Source organism: Hordeum vulgare, chromosome 1H, assembly GCF_904849725.1.
Source record: "Hordeum vulgare subsp. vulgare chromosome 1H, MorexV3_pseudomolecules_assembly, whole genome shotgun sequence".
NCBI classification, from domain to species: Eukaryota; Viridiplantae; Streptophyta; class Magnoliopsida; order Poales; family Poaceae; genus Hordeum; species Hordeum vulgare.
The window spans coordinates 508,160,318-508,182,942 of NC_058518.1; the positions used below are offsets into that span (position 1 = coordinate 508,160,318).

The following is a 22,625-nucleotide window of genomic DNA, read 5'->3' on the forward strand; positions in this document are numbered from 1 at the left end:
GACGTTTTGAATGCTTGGCAGGAGCGTAAGGATGGCTACTCACTAGTTCAATGTGCAGTTTTGTATGACTTAGAACCGGGACTTCAAAGATGTTTTGAACGTCATGGAGCATATGAGATATTCCAGGATTATAAGTTTATCTTTGAGAAGAACGCCCGGATCGAGAGGTATGAGACCTCCGATAAGTTCTATGCTTGCAAGATGGAGGCGAATTTGTCTGTCAGTGAACATGTGCTCAGAATGTCTGGGTACTCAAACCGCCTAGTTGAGCTGGGGATTGCTCTCCCGCAAGAAGCTATCACTGACAGAATTCTTCAATTACTGCCCCCTAGCTATAAAGGCTTCGTGTTGAACTATAACATGCAAGGGATGAACAAGTCGCCCGGTGAGCTGTTTGCGATGCTGAAAGTCGCAGAGTCAGAAATCCAAAAAGAGCATCAAGTGTTGATGGTCAATAAGACCACTAGTTTCAAGAAAAACGACAAAGGCAAGAAGGGTAACTCCAAGAAGAGCGGCAAAGCTGTTGCCCCTTCGATGAAGAAACCCAAGGCTGGATCTAAGCCGGAAACTGAGTGTTATTATTGCAAAGGGACTGGTCACTGGAAGCGCAACTGCCCCAAGTATCTGGCCGATAAGAAGGCGGCCAACAACAAACAAGGTATATTTAATATACATATTATTGATGTGTACCTTACCGGTTCTCGTAGTAGTGCCTGGGTATTTGATACCGGTTCTGTTGCTCACATTTGCAACTCGAAACGGGAACTGCGGAATAAACAAAGACTGGCAAAGAATGAAGTGACGATGCGCGTCGGGAATGGTTCCAAGGTTGATGCGATCGCCGTCAGCACGGTCTCACTCCAGTTACCGTTGGGACTAGTGATGAACTTAAATAAGTGTTATTTAGTGCGTGTGTTAAGCATGAACATTATATCTGGATCTTGTTTATTGAGAGACGGTTACTCATTTAAATCAAAGAATAATGATTGTTCTATTTTTATGAGTAATATCTTTTATGGTCATACACCCAATGTGAGGGGTTTGTTCATATTGAATCTCGACAATGATGAAACTCACGTCCATAACATTGAGGCCAAAAGATGTCGAGTTAATGACGATAGTGCCACTTTCTTGTGGCACTGCCGCTTAGGTCATATTGGTGTGAAACACATTAAGAAACTCCATGCTAATGGACTTTTGGAGTCACTTGATTTTTAATAACTTGACACGTGCGAACCATGCCTCATGGGCAAGATGACTAAGACTCCATTCTCCGGAACAATGGAGCGTGCAAGTGACTTGTTGGAGATCATATATACTAATGTGTGCGGACCGATGAGCATAGAGGCGCTTGGTGGATATCGTTATTTTCTCACCTTCAGTTATGATTTGAGTAGATATGGCTATGTTTACTTGATGAAGCACAAGTCTGAAACGTTTGAAAAGTTCAAGCAATTTCGGACTGAAGTAGAAAATCATCGGAACAAGAAGATCAAGTTCCTGCGATCTGATCAAGGAGGAGAATACCTGAGTTTTGAGTTTGGTGCTCACTTAAGACAATGTGGAATTGTTTCACAGTTGACACCGCCTGGAACACCACAACGCAATGGTGTGTCCGAACATCGTAATCGTACTTTATTAGATATGGTGCGTTCTATGATGTCTCTTACCGATTTGTCGTTATCTTTTTGGGGCTATGCATTAGAGAAAGCCGCATTCACTTTAAATAGGGCACCATCAAAATCCATTGAGACGACACCATATGAGCTGTGGTATGGCAAGATGCCAAAGTTGTCGTTTCTTAAAGTTTGGGGATGTGATGCTTATGTCAAAAAGCTTCAGCCTGAAAAGCTGGAACCCAAAGCGGAAAAGTGCGTCTTCACAGGATACCCAAAAGAGACAGTTGGATATACCTTCTATCTCAAATCTGAGGGCAAAGTTTTTGTTGCTAAGAACGGAGCTTTTCTTGAGAAAGAGTTTCTCTCGAAAGAATTGAGTGGGAGGAAGATAGAACTTGATGATGTTGAGGAACCTTTACTTCAACATGCTGGTGGCGCAGGACAGAAAGAAGTTTCTGTTGAGGCTTCACCAGTTGAAGAGGAAGCTAATGATGGAGATCATGAGACTTCGGATCAAGTTTCTATCGAACCTCACAGGTTGACAAGAGTACGCTCTGCTCCAGAGTGGTAAAGAAATCTTGTCTTGTCAATCTTGTTGTTAGACAACATTGAGCCTGCAAATTATGAAGAAGCAATGGTGGGCCCGGATTCCAACAAATGGTTAGTGGCCATGAAATCCGAGATACAATCTATGTATGAAAACAAACTATGGACTTTGGAAGTATTACGTGAAGGCCGAAAGTCTATTTAAAACAAATGGATCTTTAAGAAGAAGACGGACACGGATAGTAATGTGATCGTCTATAAAGCTTGACTTGTGGCAAAGGGGTTTTCACAAGTTCAAGGAGTTGACTATGATGAGACTTTCTCACCTGTAGCGATGCTCAAGTCCATCCGAATCATGTTAGTGATGACCCACAAGTATAGGGGATCTATAGTAGTTCTTTCGATAAGTAAGAGTGTCGAACCCAAGGAGGAGCAGAAGAAGATGACAAGTGGTTTTCAGCAAGGTATTCTCTGCAAGCACTGAAATTGTCGGTAACAGATAGTTGTGTGATAAGATAATTCGTAACCGGTAGCAAGTAACAAAAGTAACAAAGGTGCAGCAATATGGCCCAATCCCTTTTGCAGCAAGGGACAAGCCTGGACAAACTCTTATATGAAGCAAAGTGCTCCCGAGGACACATGGGAATTTCTGTCAAGCGAACTTTCATCATGTTCATATGATTCGCTTTCGCTACTTTGATAGTTTGATATGTGGGCAGACCAGTGCTTGGGTGCTGCCCTTACTTGGACAAACATCCCACTTATGATTAACCCCTCGCGCAAGCATCCGCAACTACGAAAGAAGTATTAAGACAAAGTCTAACCATAGCATTAAACTAGTGGATCCAAATCAGCCCCTTGCAAAGCAATGCATAAACTAGGGTTTAAGCTTCTGTCACTCTAGCAACCCATCATCTACTTATTACTTCCCAATGCCTTCCTCTAGTCCCAAATAATGGTGAAATGTTATGTAGTCGACGTTCACATAACACCACTAGAGGAACGACAACATATAACATATCAAAATATCGAACGAATACCAAATTCACATGACTATTTATAGCAAGACCTATCCCATGTCCTGAGGAACAAAAGTAACTACTCACAAAGCATAATTATGTTCATGATCAGAGAGGTATTGAATAGCATTAAGGATCTGAACATAATATATTCCACCAAGTAATCCAACTACCATTAAGTACAAGGAGTAATTAACACTACTAGCAACCTTACAAGTACCAATCGGAGTCGCGAGACGAAGACTGAATACAAGAGATGAACTAGGGTTTGGAGATGAGACGGTGCTGATGAACATGTTGATGGAGACGAGTCCTCTCCGACGAGAGTAGTGTTGGTAATGATGATGGCGACGATTTCCCCTTCCGAGAGGAAAATTTCCCCGGCACGACAGCCCTGCCGGAGCTCTAGATTGGTTCTGCTCGAGTCCCGCCTCGTGGCGGCGGCGTCTCCTCCGAAAAGCCTCCTCCTGATTTATTTTTTCTGGAATGAAACCCTTCATATAGAGGAAGATGGGCGTCGGAGGGCCAACAGGGGGCCCACGAGCCACCACCCCGCGACCACGGGGGGCCCGCGGCCTGAAGGCTCGTGGCCTCCTAGCTGCCCCCATCCGGTACTTCTTTTGCCCGGTATTTTTTATATATTCCAAAATAATTCTCCGTTGATTTTCACGACTTTTGGAGTTGCGCAGAATAGGTGTTCCAGACTTGCTCCTTCTCCAGTCCAGAATCTCAGTTGTCGGTATTCTCCCTCTTCATGTAAACCTTGCAAAATAAAAGAGAAAAGGCATAAGAATTGTACCATAACGTGTAATAACAGTCCATAAAGCGATAAATATCAACATGAAAGCATAATGCAAAATGGACGTATCAACTCCCCCAAGCTTAGACCTCGCTTGTCCTCAAGCGAAAGCCGAGATCAATAAATATGCCCACATGTTTAGAGATAGAGGTGTCGAGAAAATAGAATACGGACATGCAGGCATCATGATCACCAATAGAACAGCAATAAAGTCATAAAACTCTTATGCTAAAGTGATAATTTCTTCACAATGTAAAGCATGGATCAAGAACCTTATTGAGAGTCAACAACCAATAGTCCTTAGTCATCGAAGCAATTGCAATTTATCATAACATAGGAAAGAGTAAAATAAGAGCTTGTAAAGCAAATCCACATACTCAATCATCTTTTAGTCTTCCACAATTGTTGAAACTCACGTGGTACTCATGGGATCAAAGTTTCAGTTGGACAGAGAGAAAGATAGGGGCTTATAGTTTGGCCTCCCAACTATTTACCTTAAAGGTAATGTCAACAATAATAATTCATGAGTGCCTGTTTCCAAGTTGAAATATGAAGATAAATCTTTCCCTAACACATGACGCTTGCCAAGATAACGGCAAAAAGGAATTGGTGTTGATCACCATGACTCTTTTAAAAAACAAAAGTAAAGGTGCAAGAAAGGCCCTTCGTAGAGGGAAGCAGAGGTTGCCATGCACTTTTAAAGTTTGGATGCATGATCTCTTAGTGTGAAGGAACGTTACTTTTTATTGCCCCCTGTGATAAAGAAATTTATTATGCAGTCCGTCGCTTTTATGTCTTCTTCATCACAGGTTCGTACAAAGCTTATTTTCCAAACACTAATAGAGCATACATATTTAGAGAGCAATTTTTATTGCTTGCACCGATGACAACTTACTTGAAGGATCTTCTTTAATCCATAGGTAGGTATGGTGGACTCTCATGGCAAAACTGGGTTGAAGGTTCATGGATGCACAAGTAGTATCTCTACTTAGTGCGGGAGTTTTGACTAATATGAGGTGGAAGCAAGCGTCACATGTTAAGGGATCTCTAGTCATATAACATTGTTCAGAACCAAGCAGGCATAATTCATTATATTGTCTTCCTTGTCCAACATCTACTTCTTAGCATATAATAGTTCAATGTGTGTTCACAATCATGGATGGTGTCAAAGATGATATATTTATATGTGAACCTCTCTTTCTTTATTACTTCCTATTAATTGCAACAATGACCAAGATCTACGTTTGCCTACTCACAACAAGTTCCAATCAACATTCTTCTTATATGTGAAGCTAACACTTCCCGTAAGATCATCATATGGTCTTTCATGCTTTCGTTGTTTTACTATTTTATTAAGATCATGGCATGAAGCAAAGCCCTTAACTAAGACACCTCTTAATATATAAATCACGGGCACGAATACAAAGGGGAGTAAAACTCAGGCCTAGATCATACTAAGAACTTTATCCTACTAGAAAAGAAATGAAAACTAAAAAGGAGATAAAACTGAAACAAAAATAAAAATAAAGACAAAAGGAAGTGAAGGTGATACGATATCGGGACAACTCCCCCAAGCTTGGCACAAGCCAAGGGAGTGCCCATACCCAAGTGTTTAGTTGCCGTCCTTCGGAGGTGATGGTGGTGTGGTGATGGTGGTGGAATTGTTGGAATCTGGGGCTGATCCTCTGTCTTCCAAGGCATAGGTTCTCCATCATAGAAAGATGATCGAGTCTCCGGAATGCTCAAACCTGCAGCTGATTTTATTGCTTTAAATCTATATTCATACTCACAGTTTTGATTCTACAGGTCGTAGATCTGGGTTTGGAGATGATCGATCCTATCATAAAGCTTGAAGAGGTGGTCCCCAATGTCCTTGGTGTCGAGCTTGTGCTTGTCGGTGAACTCCGTGATCATCATGTGATTCGCGTTGAGTCCCCGTTTCACCATGCTTTGGCACTTGAAAACTTGTTGCTCCATTGCTTCGAGCCTTGCCTCTACGCTTCCGGTGTTCTTGGGCCCCTCAACATCGCGGATGTGCAGCACCCCCTCCTGCATCTCAATAGATTGAGGGTGTTGCAGCACCTCCACGAGGTAGGGATTGATAACCTTCTCGAAGAACTTGTCCTTGGGAACTTTTGGGGAAGCCATAGCGATCTAGATCTGCCTGCACAACAGCTCGAAACAAAAACAGAGGATAATTGCGTGATACGAGAGTCAGAACTTTGGGAGAATATATAATGAATTTTTGCCGACCCAAAGGGAAGTACCACTTGAAAACGGAGTCCGGGAGGCACACGAAGTGCCCACGAGTGCACAGGCCGCGGCCGAGGGGGGGGGCGCGGCATGCGAGCTCGTGGCTCCCTCGTGCGCTCTCCGGACTACTTCAAATTTTTCTATTCCCTCCATCCCGAAATTAATGTCGAGCATGTAGTTCATTGGTCATTTTGCAAAAAAAACCTAGTATTTACAAAACTCTCTTAAACAAGCACCTCCGTCCCTGTCTTCTTCACCCAGCCTCGCCTGCGCATCGCCGGCCGGCACCACCCAGCGATTTACCTCCCCGTCGCCTCCGCCGCCGGATCTGTTGCCGCCGCCGCCACCGCTCCCGGATCTGTTGCCGTCGCCACCGCCGTCAATTACCTCCTCCGTCGCCACAGCCTAGATTTGCGCCGCCGGATCCCTTCCCGCTGCGGTTACCTGCCGGCGTCGTCCTCGAGCTCCTGCCGGCGTCGGAACCTTCCTCCACTTCCTCCTCCAGCTCCCGTGGTCATCCTCGAGCTCCCGTGCATCCTCCCCAAGCCGGAACCTGTGCTGCTCCTTCTCCCCTGTCGCCGGAACCTGTGTTGCTCCTTCCCTGTCGCCGGAACCTGTGCTGCTCCTTCTCCCCTGTTGCAGGAACCTGTGCCGACATCTGTCTGAGCTGCTGCTATTCCTCTGCTGGAGTTGCCGCTCCTCTGCTGGAGCTACTGCCGCTGTGCACCTGAAGAAGGTACCTGAAACTGCTGCTGCTGTTCACCAAATTAACAGATGATATCAAACGTGCTGTTGCTATACACATCCTATCAGTCAGTTGTTTGCTTCTATAGGCAGTCTTGCTCTCAACATAATGCTGAAGACGAGTTTCTGTTTGTTGAACCAGGATTTCCCGGTATCAATGGCAGTAAAATTCCTAGGGCTGTATCGGCCATTGCCAGTCAGGGTCTCTGTCATTCTTGTACAGCATTTGCAGTCGACAAGACTGCTCTGTTATCAACTTATAGGTCGAGGGATGATCCCGTGCCACCAGGGAGTATGTGTTCCTTCGACCATCAACTGCCAAATAAGAGCACCACCGCCTGCCTGAAGCTTTCTCGCTGAATCATAGATTTTGTCGTAAACAATTCTTAGAAGAATATCTCTATCAACTGTGCTGTTAGCATCTACATGCTGCAGATAACCTACTTCTGAGAACATAACGGGTTTTTTCAAGATGTGTTCGCTGTCATTAACGTGTGAATCAACCCAAGCAGTCGACGTGGTCGTTCAGGCAGGAAGTCCCAGGACCATCACTGACTTCCAGACGCAGAGCACGCCTGTATTGCTCGCTGCACGGGAGCGAGCTGACCTAGCAACTGAAAAGTAACTACAGAACGTTTCTCAGACGAATCTTATGTTCAGTTACTTGATTCTTGCTCGAGCTTATTGCTATTCCTGCGTGTAGATATATTCCGCTGACACCAGTTCTGGAGGGCTTTGTGATCCTGAGGAAGAACCCAGAGCATCATGAAGATTGAGAGATCGGTGTGGATGGAGTGTCACGAAGAGGCTTGGTCAACATCTAACTGCCACACAAGCAAGCGACAATGACTATTGTAAAGAGGCTGCAAGTATTCCTTGAACAGAGTACACGGACAATACAAAGTATAGAATAGCTCAGGGGCCAATGTACAGAGGGAGGTTGGAACATCGAAAGAGGAGAAGCGGCTTTGTCGAAACGGAAACAGTGGGGTGACTGATGGCTGCATAGCATAGCCTCAATCAAATTTTGTGTTTCCACTCACTAGACTGTCCATGTTCCTTAACATGCGCATATTCTTTTGAGATGCATATACTAGATGCACTTTGTGTCCCCCTTTGTAATCTTCTTCTCCTTCTTTTTTCATTGATTGTGGGAGTATGGATTTGAACATGGTACCTCAAGAGAAAGAGGATGAAGGTATAGATTTGAACATGATGCCTCAAGAGGAAGATGAAGAAGCTATGAATTGGATGCCTCAAGAAGATGAAGAGGAAGAGGATGAAGTTATAAATTGGATACTTCAAGAAGATGAATAGTGAATATGAATTGTGTAATCCTTGTACTCCTTGTGTATGTCTTGTGTAATCTTGTGTATTGGGAAATTACTTGAATTTATCTGAATTCATTTTAATTGTTTGGACTAGTTGAATTTGTTGGAATTATTCAAATTAAAAATAAGTACTCCCTCCGTCTTGAAAATATTTGTTGCCGTTGGGAAATTACTTGAGTTTATCTGAATTCATTTTAATTGTTTGGACTAGTTCAATTTTTTGGAATTATTCGAATTAAGCAGTACACTTTATATCCAGACAAGATAAGCAAACACTTTATGGGCAATACTGATTTCTGAATTTATGGACAAACTTATTTGCAATAAGCAGTACACTTTATATCTAGACAGGGTACAATACTGATTGTTTACAGACATTTACACTTGCTCTACCAGTTTCACACATCTTACATCTACCAGTTTACATCGAGTTACACAGGTCCAGCAACGTTTAGTTAAACAAAAATGTACACCAGACTTGATGTCTAAGGCTCTTGGCTCGGAAGGGCTACCAACGCCGCTTGCAAAAGAGAAATCAATTTCAGCCTTAGACTGCACCTAGTGAGTGACTGACCGACACACCATCTCTGTCCACTCCATGAAGCCGTTCATTGACCTCTGCTGATCTCTGAATATTTCCCCTGATGCAGCGTCAACATCGACTCGAGTGAGCAGTTCCTTAAGACAGGACCAATGCCAGCAGCTCTTGGTCGTCGACATTCGTTGAGGTGGACGCAGTGCAGGGCTTGGACAACATGTACATATGAATCAGCTACCATGCCTGACAGTTTGGTGGACATTGAAGATAGAGATGCACTGTCCAATTTCAGCAAACCCGTACATATGAATCACCTCTTCTAGTTTGTTGAGCCGGAGAAGCGCTTCAGACCTCATGGCAAGGAGCTGCAGGAGAAACATGGCTTGTTTGTGAGAGACTGAATCCTAGTAACACTAACCCAAAAACGGAGTATATCTTCAGGATGAAAAATATCACGAGCTACAAGGCCAGAGAGGTACACATTCTGGTCCAAATGCACAATGCAGATAAGCACTCCATCTGAACCACATTCTGCGATTACAAACAAATTAAGAACACATTGATTGACTACAATAAACCCACTACATAAACCTGATTTGTGTTGTTCGAACATGTCCCACAACACAAAAACAAGCTTTTGATGGGTCCATTTACTTCAAATTCGCAGTTGCTAGTTAGGAAAATCTATGCATATGTAAGAATTCAGAATTAACAGGAATATGGTGGGTTCCAGAATTCAGATCCTAGTAGTCCAGAATTCAGATCCTAGAACTCCTAGTACTCCAAAATCATGTCTTTGGATCCTGCAGATCCTAGTACTTCTATTGTGGGTCTTCGGATACTAGTACTCCCCATCTAGTCAGAATTAACAGGAATGATGATGCGCAGGGCCAGGCACTAACCAGAGATGAGAGCAGAGCAAGCAAGGAAGAAGACGACGCCAGAAGTAGCGGCGCTCCCGCACGGGCTTGTCGACGGTCCTGCAGGCCCGAGGACGTACTTCTGCGTCTCGCGCCCGTGGACCCGCGGCCTGCTCGCCGACGTCCTTGTGGGCCGTGGCCGCTGGATCCCACAACGGCTTCGTGCATCACCACCACTCGCTGCCGCGCCGCCGCCATCCATGGGTGCAAAGATTAAAATTTTCTCCTCCTGCTCTGGCTTCTGGTCGCCAGGGTTTGTGGTGGGGGCTGCGAATCGACGCCGTGGAATCGGTATAGGGAAAGGAGAGGGTGCCGGTAAAGGTTAGCAAGGCATGGACTGGCCGGATTTGGCCGGGAGTTGCCGTCGACGGAGTTGGCGGAGAGGGGAATGGGGAAGCTCGCACGAGAGAAGACAAGTGGGAACAGCAAGGAGTGCGGGTTGTGTCGGGATAAACTCAAGGGGGTTTTCAAAAAATTGTCGTTGCGACAATAATTACGGGACGGATGGAGTATTTATCTAAAAATTTCAAAACGGAGAAAATTTCCTATTGGAAAAGTTTTAGAGTCGGTTTACTTACCGTAACGCATACATCTCTGTTTTCGGAGTCTGAAACAGGCTGGGGAACATCTCTTATGTACTCCTCCAAAGTTATGATATTAATAATATTGCTTTCAACATTCACGGGAGTACGTGAGATATAATGCTTGATTCTTTGTCAATTCACAATTCTTGGAAAATTACCCTATGTGTTGTTAATTTTGAGATATAATGCTTTCAACATTCACGGATGTAAGGAAACAATCCCATTTGGAGAGAAGTTTGCCTGCAAAAAATCTTAAACGAGAATTGTATAGCAAGACATAATCACCCACATTAAACTCGCGTTTTTGTATCCTCCTATCATGCCACCTCTTAACCTTCTCTTTAAGCAACTTGGCATTTTCATACGCCTGAGTTCTTCATTCATCTAGCGAGCTAATATCAAATAACCTCTTCTCACCAGCAAGTTTGAAATCAAAGTTGAGCTCTTTGATCGCCCAATAAGCTTTATGCTCTAGCTCAAGAGGTAAATGACATGCTTTGCCGTAAACCATTTTGTATGGTGACAAGCCCATGAGATTCTTATAAGCAGTCCTATAAGCCCACAGTGCATCATCAAGTTTGCTAGACAATTTCTTAGACCTATTGACAGTCTTCTGCAAGATAAACTTGATCTCATTATTACTCAACTGCACCTGACCATTAGACTGAGGATGATACGGAGATGCAACTCTATGGTTGACATCATACTTAGCAAGCATCTTGCGGAAAACACCATGGATAAAGTGTGAACCACCATCGGTCATCAAAAATCTAGGGACTCCAAATCTCGGGAATATGACTTCTTTAAGCATCTTAATAGAAGTGTGGTGATCAGCACTACTAGTGGGAATAGCTTCTACCCACTTAGTAACGTAATCCACAGCAACTAGAATGTGAGTATACCCGTTGGATTTTGGAAAAGGTCCCATATAATCAAAACCCCATACGTCAAATGGTTCAATGACCAGTGAGTAGTTCATAGGGATTTCCTGACGTCTACTAAGATTACCTATTCTTTGGCATTCATCACAAGACAGGACAAACTTACGGGCATCTTTGAAGAGAGTGGGCCAATAAAAACCGGATTGCAATACCTTGTGTGCAGTTCTATCTCTCGCATGGTGTCCTCCGTAAGCCTCGGAGTGACACTTCTATAGGATCTATCCCTGTTCATGCTCAGGTACACAACGTCTAATAATGCAATCTACTCCTTCTTTATAAAGGTGAGGGTCATATCAAAAGTAATGTCTCAAGTCATAGAAGAACTTCTTCTTCTGTTGATATGTGAAACAAGGTGGTATAAATTTTGCCACAATATAGTTAGCATAATCAGCATACCAAGGTGCACTACGTGAGGCATTGATGACATTCAATTGTTCATCAAGAAAGCTATCATCAATAGGTTGTGGGTCATGAAGAACATTCTCTAACCTAGACAGGTTATCTGCTACTGGGTTCTCTGCACCCTTCCTATCAACGATATGCAAGTCAAATTCTTGCAACTAGAGAACCCATCTAATGGGTCTAGGCTTAGCATCTTTCTTCTCCATGAGATACTTACATTTACCACTCGGGCAGCACGCCTACAGGTTGGGTTCAGATGAGATAACTTGATAACCCCCCAAAAAACTTGTAAAGAGAAGATGTTCGTATACATACCATGAGGTGTCCCCGGGTCTAGGATCCACTTGCATGCCGAGCTCCCTGCGCAGCCGGCTGATATTTTTGCCTGCCCTGCCAGGGATATTGTAGGTCCTTTCCGCGTGCGAAACCTTATCGTACAGCTCCTCTTTCATGTTATGGATCTCTGTCAGGAGTTTCTCCCGATCTTCACAGCCCTGCTTTGCAGATTGCGGTAGAGAGCATAAGATGAGTTCCTACATAAATGATCATGCAATGGAAAAAACCGTAGTACTAGCTGGTCCATGGATTTTGCTACTCGGTCCTTGGTTTATGCATCTTCCTAGGTCGAAAATAATTTTTATTTTATTTCTTTTTTTGAGGAATCACGAGAAGTGGATTCAATTTTGAGATGCCCTGGCTGTTTGGCGAAACATGGAGTTGGATTATCGAACTAGCTATCAGCACAGAATATGTTAGTCGAGGTTGCAGAAACAATTGCAAAAGAAGATATGAACTTGGGTGAGCCGACGCGCGTGAAGTACGTACCTTGCCCGCCACCACGTTGGAGTCTGCGGCAGCAGCAGCGGAGGATGTGGTAGACCTAGTAGCCTAGTCGACCCGGAAGAGCCTCGGGAAGAGCCAGCGTTGCGCATCTTCCACGGCCACCGTCGGCGTCTGCAGGCCACCGCCGACGAACCTCCGCGCCGCGACTCGAAGCGCCGCCATCGATAGTCGTCTGCTCTTGGGTTTCCAATCGCCCGCGCACCAGTTCTTGGGTTCTTAGGGTTCCTCCGTCGCTCGCCTCCTTTTCTTTCTTCCCATGGGAACCAAAACGCCGGGAAAGCGACGTAACGCGCACCCCAGCTGTATTGGGCCGGCCCAAGTAAGCGTTGGACGCTCTGTTTTCTCTTCTTCTTTGTTCTTTCTGATTCTTGTCTTTACTTCAAGAAAGGTCATGAATATCAAATCCGAAAATACTTTTCAATGTTTAAGATAACTTCAAAAAATGTCCATGATTTGAATTTTTTTCCACGAATTTAAATAATGCACGGGATTTCAAAAAATCTTCACGAAATTGAAAAAGTATTCGGCGATAGATTTTTTTTCACTAATTTCTAAAAACGTTTCGTACTCTCTAAAAATCTGATCAAACTATAAAAACAGTCGAAAATTTCTGAAAATATTCATTGATTCGAAAAATGATTGTGAATTCCTGAAATTGCTCCTGGTTCTAAAAAACATGTTCTATTCTAAAACATTGTTTACGAATTTCAAAAAGTTGTTAACCATTTCAGACAAAGTCCAGCGATACTTAGGAAGTTCATGATTTTCAAAAACTGTTCAAAACTTTCAAAATTTCTCATGGCTTTGGAAAAATTGTTTACTAATTAAAAAAAATTCATGAAGTTTGAAAATTGTTATGAGTTTGGAAAAACTTCGTGGCTTTCAAGAAAATGTATCGAGTTTCAAAAATATGTTAGCAAATTTAAAAAATTGTACTCGAATTTGAAATTTGTTCCTAAAATTCAAAAATAATCACGAATTTTTCAAATTTTCATGTATTAGTGATTCTAAAAGTTATACTACTGAATTTTAAAAAACACGAATTTGAAAAAGTTTCATGATTTTTGAAAGGCACTCGCGGTTTCGATAAATGTTCACAGTGTCTGAAACAATGTTCTTGATTCCAAGCGATGTTGACGAATATGTGAAAATTCCGCCAAACAAAATTTAAAATAAAAAGGAAAGGAACAAGTAAAAAATAATAATAAATAGGAACAAAAAAAATAAAAAAGGAAATATAAAATCAGGATTCTAGAACCTTAACAAAATCGGATTAGGCCGTCTCACATACAAAGTCTAATTGGGCCGGACCATTTAAGAGCGCAATAACGTGGTTTCCTCTCTGGTTTTGGGAATTTTCCACAAAGCTTCCCGGCCAGTTTCCGGAAGCTTTTGCAAGCTTCCAGACCAGATTATTTCCCCTTTTTTGTCTTCGCGTTTTCCTATAATCCTATTTGTTCTATTTTATTTTGGTTTTTTAGTTTTTGTTTTCTTTATAATTTTCCTTTTTTCCTTCATTTTTTCATATATATTTTTCAAATGCATGGACTTTTCTAAAAATCTGAAAAGGATTCAAATTCATGAATTTTCCAACTACGTGAACTTTTGTATAAATCCGTGAATTTTTTCATTCTTTTCTTTTTAGTGAGCCTTTCAAATTCCCACAAACTATTTTTGAATCCATGAATTATTTGGTACATATTTTCACTAATTTGTGGAATTTTTCCAGGTTAGTGTTGTTTCTTCAAATTATTATTTTTAAATAAAAATCGCATGAACTCTTTTTCATGACTGTTTTTTATTTTTGCGAACTTTTCCATGATAACTCAATGGTCAACGGGCAGCAATGAACTGCAACAATCAATTGTGGACCAGTTGATCGATACTTCATCAAGTGGTGGAATAAACAACGATCTTGACTGAGTGGTGGAATGAATCACCATTTTGACTGAGCGGTCAAACGAACGACCGGTTTTTGCAGAATTCCCTATTTGACGCATTCTGCATCAAATCGGTGGAGCTTTGGAGAGATGAGTGAGAAGAACTGTTTGGTGGGCTGGCCCATTACAAAAATTCAACATAGTTATTTCGGACGTTTTCTACCGGTTTTTGCAACCTTCTAGATTTTTTCAGCCGCTTTATTCTGGTTTGGGGAGCTTTCTTTCTTCCTTTATTTTCCTTTTTATTCTTTTTTCCTTTTTATTTTTCAAGGTTTATTTAATTTCTTTGAAACTAAGTTCATGTTCGATAATTGTTCCTAATTTTTTAACAATATTATTGCTTTTAGAAAATGTTCTAAATTTTTAAAAAATGTTGTTCTTCAAAAATACTTTATAAATTCAACAAATGTTACAACTTTTCAATAAATGTTCTTGTTTTTAGAAAAATTCTGCAGGTGATTTCTATAAATTCGAAAATTGAAAAACAGTTTTTCCAATTTTCCAAATTTATACACAAATTGCAAAAAATGTTCACTTTTTTCCTTTTTCCGGAGTTTCAAATGATGTCCAGTTTCATAAATTGTTCACAAGTTTCAAAAAATGCCTGAGTATTTAATTTTATGAAAACACAAAGTATGCATATGATGCATATCACAAAAAATATGGAAGTCTGTGTTTTTGGGGCTTGAAGTATTGGGAACTACTCAGTTCGCCGTATTCTCTTGATATGATCCATATCACAAAAAATATTCGGGAGAGTTTGCTTGGCACACTGTTTGACATGCCAAAAAAAGCAATGATGTTACGAGGGCGAGACAAGATTTGAAGGATATAGGTATTAGGGAAGAGCTTCAACCCGCATCCCTTAAAAGAACCAAGGAGACGGCCAAAGGCAAAAAAATCACCATAACCGACGAGACAAAGAAGGGCAAAACCGTGTCAAATACCAAAGAAGATTATTGTCCCCCAGCTTGCTTCACCCTCGACGAGGATGAGCTTCATCGACTTTTCAAGTGCCTTGACTGCATCAAAGTTCCATCTGGTTACTCGGGGCTCATAGCAGATATCTAACACAAAAAAGCAAAGGTTTAGCAACATGAAGTTCCATGATTGTCATGTGATGATGACACAATTACTTTCCATAGCTCCGAGAGGAATAATGGATGATCACGTTCGCAATACACTTCTTGACTTTTGCGACATTTTTGATGTTCTCTCTCGAATGTCAATTAGTGTGCGACGCCTCACGCGACTACAAGAGTAGATCATTGATACGTCTCAAACATATCTATAATATTTTATTATTTCATGTTGTTATATTATCATTTTTGTATGTTTTATGATCATTTTTAGCAACTTTATATCATTTTTTGGGACTAACCTATTGACATGGTGCCTAGTGCCAGTTGCAGTTTTTTGTTTTTTTCCTTCGCAGAAAATCCATATCAGATGAAGTCCAAATACCACGAAACTTTACGGCGATTTTTTGGACGAGAAGGAAACTTGGGAGCCAAGAATGAGTAGCAGTCGAGGCCTAGGGGCGCCACTAGACACCAAGGCGCGCTAGAGGCCCCTGGCGCGGCCTCGTGTCTAGTACTAGAGCCCTCGGGCGCCTCCTCCACTGCCTCTCAGCTTTATAAATACCCCAATATTCGAAAAACCCTAGAGGAGTTGACAAAAAATTGTTTCAGTTGTCGTAAGTTCCAGAGCCACGAATTCCAATCCAGAGCCCATTCCGGAGAGGAACACGATCACAGAGGGATTCACCATCCTCATTGGTGCTCCTCCGATGATGCGGAAGTAGTTCATATAAGACCTACGGGTTCATAGGAAGTAGCTAGATGGCTTTCTCTCTCGTTTGTTTCTCAATACAATGGTCTCTTGGAGATCCATATGATGTGACTCTTTCTTTTGTGGTGTGTTAGTTGGGATCCGATGAATTGTGAGTTTATGATCAGATCTATGGAAATATATATCATGCTTGATTATTATAGCCTCGTATTTCTTCTCTGCTATTTGGTTTTTGTTTGACCAACTTGATCTTTTATCTTGCAATGGGAAGAGGTGGTTTGTGATGGGTTCGATCTTGCGGTGCTCAATCTCAATGACAGAAAGAGACATGACACGCATGTACCGTTACTATCAAGGATAAGACAATGGGATTTATACCTACGTGAATAGATCTTGTCTACATCATGTCATCGTTCTTAAGGCATTACTCCGTTTTTCCATGAACTCAATACACTAGGGGCATGATGGATAGCGGTCAATGTGTGGAGTAATAGAAGTAGATGCAAGCAGAAGTCGGTCTACTTATCTTGGATGTGATGCCTATCTACTTATCGTTATAATTATTTGCTCTTCTTTGAATTGCCCAACAGTAATTTGTCTACCCACTGCTTGCTATTTTCTCGAGAGAAGTTACTAGTGAAACCTACGGCCCCTGGGTCTACTTCACATCATCTATTTACGATCTCTACTCTGCTATTTGCGTTTCTACTTTATTTGCTCTTTTGTTTTCAGATCTATATTATCAAAAAACCCAAAAATACCTTGTTGCATTCTATTTGCTATCACTCTTATTTGCACATATCAATCTTTCCTTACTTTACCCACGAGGGATTGACAACCCCTCCACACGTTGGGTTGCAAGGACTTGCTATTTGTGTGGAGGTGTTGCTTACATAGTCTTGTGGATCTTCCTACTGGATTTATACCTTGGTTTATTAACTGAGAGAAATACTTATCGTCGATGTGCTACATCACCCTTTAAGAATAACTCTTATCACTACAACAAGAACCCCCTTTCAGCAACGCATTGATGTGTTGTTGTATGTCCATATAAGTGTTGCTAAGGCCTACACCAACGGATTAATATGCGTTGCCGTAGGTGGCGTTGGAAGGGTCTACAACAACATATATAAATGCATTGGTAAATGGCATGAAAAAACGTTGCAGGCTCGCAACATATATAACTAGATTCCAACAACACTTCGCATGTGTTGCTCGCTTCATTGTAGAACAGGATTTCCAAATGGACACAACACATCATTGCAACATATATTGTTATCATAATGATATGGTCAGTGGTGACAATACATGGAGCTATAGTATAACAAACATAAAGGTCTAATATATTAATTTGACTTTGTTGCTTTACAAAGAACATGATCCGAAGGATACAATAAGTGATACTAACATAGCAGCTAAGTCTGGACGTTTCAATCAACACCTCGATCGACCATTCTAAAATATAATGTTTGAATTATCCACGCTAGAGATGACATCCTAAAACACTACATAAGACAATCAAATAGAAGCCCCATTCTCCACCTTGCAATCAACATCTGGGCCTTGCATCATCAATTTACCTTAGCAATCTACAACAATAAAGAAATGATATCAGCAAGTTATTGTAGATAAAACAAGGTTAAGAGCGGCAAAATTAAAGGACGAGGAACATACAAAGGTTGAAGGCCATGCAATAATTAATCCTGCCGCATGACCAATAATGTTGACCTTTTTGAAAGGTCGTATGAACTGAATATAGATGTACACATGATGAATCACAATGTATCGTATACGCAGAGTATTCTCTAACCCATTGAGGCTTTTTGTTAAGTTGGAGGTCAATTTAATAGTGCAAGCATAATTATTTAGTAAATGATGGCATGTCATGTCGTACACTAGATTGTTGTGCAAGAAGGCCACATGTATAATAATATTTGTCAAGTTCCTTTTTGTAGCTACTATCTCTTACAATGCCACTTATCCTCTCTATTATGTTAAGAATTACTGCTACTAGTAATGTACTTCTTAGCAAATCTACACAACAGTTTAGTAATTATTTTTTCATGTATGAAGTCTGCAACATTATGCAAACGAAAGACTAAAATAGCAATGTGAAAGGATTTTCCTCTTCGTGAAAGTAGATGCACTTTATCTCTTAGGTTGTTATCTCACATAGTTTTACACAATATTGAAATTGTTATAGATGTGAGACATCATTTCTAGCATGCGTATGCACTGGAAATGTACACAAAAAAATCTTGACACATGAGAGCAGAGATGATTGTGAAAATAAGCTTTGAAAGTTTAGAAGATATGGAGTGCACTAACCTTATTTGCACTAGAGTTTTCCTTCTCTTGTTGCACATATTCATCATGGATAGAAGTATCTTTGTTCTGTGACAGAAGATATATCGTAAGATTTAAAAGAATTGTAATAAACATTCCTACCATGAGATCAGTAAGTACCAATTTATTGTGGCTCAACCATATTGGACTCCAAACTATACATAAATGAGCATACCTTATCCTTCGAAGGGCGTTTGTTTGATGGTTGCATCTCCATGTCATATATAAACTTTTCCTTACTCTATAATGAATGGCTAGAGGTGATTAATTTCTATACAAGCAAGCATAAATATATTAATGCATGCATACAGAACCATCACATTCTTCTTGGTCCCAACAGTACCAAGCTGTTGACTATGACCGTCACTATATACTCTATGTCTGTTGAAACAAAATAAGAAAATGGTCAAATTTATCTAAATGACTTGGCCTTTATTATTATAATATTCTAGAGATAAATACTTTTTGTTTCAAATTTGTATTTCCAATACAAAGAGCATCTTGGTATGTAGACTTCTGACCAAAAGAATCCTCTAACGAGAACCTAACAATTAGTACATGTATTGAATAATGAAGAGCATTCTAAAGATAAACATTTTTCTTGTTTTGAAACAGATTCAGAGTTGCGAATAAATAAGCATACACAAGATAATCATATAATGAAAAGAAGCAACAACATCTACACAATGAGTATCTAGTATTTTAGATCTGATTTCATTGATGTATCATCATAAAAGTTTGTACGGTAATCTTCTCAAAATTTTGGACATTGGTAATGAGTTCATAAAGGGAAGGAGTTACTAACCTTTATCAGCACTAGTGTTTTCCCACTCTTGCAGCCCATTTTCATCATGGTAGTCATGTGTTTTTAGCCCAGAAATTTTTCCTTCAGCAGACTTCACACATTTAGATATATTTCCACAATAGCCATCAGGAATCATTATAGACTCAAGAACTTCAAGGAACAATTTTATCTCACTTCTGAAAATAAATCCATCTGTACTCAAGCCAAACCGTATATTACGGCAATTAGATGCAATTTTTGAGTACGTTTCATCTAAAGCCTTCCATACTGGGGAATCAGCCTGATGTCGTAGTGATAGCTGTGATAATCCACATCCCGACCATAAAGGCTTCTTCGAATCGTTGATTAATCTATAAAATTCCCCAACTTCTAAATTTGGTCCATGTTAATTCGATGGATCTCGACTCTCACTCATTGGCACATCATCATACATATTCCTAAAAGCATCATTGATCAACCCATGCATGAGCAAGAATTTTCTAAAACTACTAGCTAATGAAACCGAACATGCATGTTCTAAAAAGATGGCGAGTAGAGAGTCTCCGACATGTAGATGGTAAACTTGAAGGTTTCATCCACTTTGAACAATATTGCGATGATAAATGTTTCATCCCAACCTAGTCCCGTTGCCTCAATTTTCAGGACCATGGATTTTATATATTGTCTCTTCAACATGTCTCATTTTTTAAAACCGAGTTTAAGTACATATTTTCCCGATCCCATCAAAGAACCATGTTCATGTTCCAATTTGACCTCATACATGCAGCACACACTATGAACACACAAAATCTAGAACTAGTCACATAAGTTACTGCCATACAAAATACATGTATCAAAAAATATTTATCAAATTGGTACAACTACAACATTCAATACTGTCATACAACATACACATATCACAAACTAGTTTCACTAGATCCATCAAAATTACTCAGTCCATGGTCAATCAAATGAAAATAAACATTCATATGGAACACTGATGAATCTGAAGAAGATGTGATGTACCTTGGGAGAGTGGGGTGATGCGGATGGACAAGAAAGCAGGACAGCGAAGAGGAAGACAAGGCCGATTAGTGTTGGTTACCCCTGGTGAATCGGTGGCCGGCGGGGACCTTGGAAGAGGAGGCCGGGCTGAGGCGGCCGGCGTCCGTCGGCGGCGCACCATCCGTCGCGCAACGGCGTGCTGGTGGGGAACAGCAAGACGGCGGTGGCGGAGGAGGCGCACCGTCAGTCACGCAACGGCGTGCTGGTGGCGAACACAGCAAGACGGCGGCGGCGGCGACGCACCGTTAGTCGCGCAAGGGCGTGCTGGTCGCGAACAGCAAGACAGTGGCGGCGACACACCGTCATTCGCGCAAGGGCGTGCTGGTGGCGGACAGCAAGACGGCGGCGGCGCTGGCGAACCCTAGAATCGCCAGAGAAGGGCGAGGAGGAAAGGGGCGAGCGGTTTGGACAGGCTCGTCTTGATGCGCTGGTGAATAAAAAAAAGACCTGGTCAATGGCAAAGGTGGGTAGTTTCACGTATAGGATCAGGCAATTATAAGTATTCAATTCTTACATTTCTATACGAATTATTGGAAAGTAAAGAATATAACTAACAAATAACGAAAACAAAAAAGTGTTATTATTATTTTGGGGCCTAGGAGTCAGAATTCTAGATGGGAGGACGATATGTTCCTCCGTTCATTAACACATAGCAAGACAAAACTGTAACATATGGTATTCGTTATTATCCATACAACGACAACAGATGTCCTCGCCAACGTATATATGTGTTGTAACGATGATATATTGCAACACATTTTCAAAGTGTTGCAAACCATGCATTGCTATATGGGGGTTCTTGTTGTAGTGTCTTGGGGAGGCCAATCTCCATCAACACCTTCACCAACACCATCTCCTATCAAAACCCTAGTTCATCTCTTGTACTCAATCTTGTATCGGAACCTCGGATTGGTACCTGGGGTGTGTCTAGTAGTGTTAGTTACATCTTGTAGTTGATGCTTCATGGTTTATTTGGTGGAAGATCATATGTTCAGATTCATTATGCTATATAATACCTCTCTGATCACGAAAATGTTCATCCCTTGTGAGTAGTTACTTTTGTTCTTGAGGCCATGGGATAAATCATGTTGCAAGTAGTCACGTGAAGTTGATATTCGTTCGATATTTTGATGATATGAATGTTGTGATTTTCCGTAGTGGTGTTATGTGAACGTCGACTACATAATACTTCACCATATTTTGGGCCTAAGGGAACGCATTGTGTTGTAGTAATTGGAGTGTGGGTAAGAGAGGAGCACCGCAACATCGATCCCCCCAAAGCTCCACAACCTGTGTGTGTTGCGTCACAATATCTTCGTCGCCGTCGGGTTGTGTCACAATATCCGCCATCGTCGTCGCATGATTCATCCCAGCACCCTGTCACCATTGCATTCCGCTGTAGTTAAGCTTTGCCGGTGCCCGTCGGGTGCTGCGGTGGAGCTTTGACGGGACAACCGGTGCTGCGATGGAGCACGGTCGTGCGGTGGTGGATACGCTGCAGGGAAGCGCCCGCCGCCGGCCACCGGGGTGCTACGATGGAGCACCACCGTGTCGGTGTTGGCGTTGCAACCAAACGTCGTCGAGATTGCGATGAAGGGCCGCCGGAGCTGTAGTGAAAGCGCCAACGGTTGTTCGAGCTCCGACGAGGTTGCAGTGAAGCGTCGGGGCGGTCGTTGAATCTCCAACGAGGTTGCAGTGAAGCTCCAGCGAGGTTGCAGTGAAGCGTCGCGGCGGTCGTCGGAAGCTCCGCCGAGGTTGCAATAAAGGGCCCGCCGGTGCTGTCATGGGAGACTGCTGCGTGGTGCGTCCCGATCCTGCGGCTGGAAGCATTTAAATCGGATGGCTGTGGAGGCGACTTAATTTTTTTTTTTTTTAACAAATCAATCAACCGGTTGATTTGTAGGAGTTCCCTTTTCAAAATCCTTTTGATGAGAGGTTGATTGGCGGAGACACTTGCTAAACTGGCGCACCCACCACGGACGCTGAAATACCGAAACCGCCCTCCGCGCGCGCACCATTCCTCCGATCAGCCACTCTTCCCCACGGAACCGCACCGCAACCCCTCCCAAAACCCCCACCCACACCGCCCCTCCCCTCCCCTCACCCCTCTCTCGTGCTTGTCCTCCGCAGCGCGGCGTCGCCTTCCCCTCCTCCGACCTC

At 42.0% G+C, this 22,625-nt stretch overlaps 1 long non-coding RNA gene across 1 annotated transcript; it reads right to left on the reverse strand.

Annotated features, from left to right (window-relative positions):
- Positions 1-8,628: 8,628 nt before the first annotated feature.
- On the reverse strand, positions 8,629-10,223 carry LOC123420651. Its single transcript, XR_006619153.1, has 2 exons — positions 9,752-10,223; positions 8,629-9,214 (listed from the first exon to the last, which is right to left on the reverse strand). It is a non-coding gene; the product is annotated as an uncharacterized LOC123420651 (long non-coding RNA).
- Positions 10,224-22,625: the final 12,402 nt, after the last annotated feature.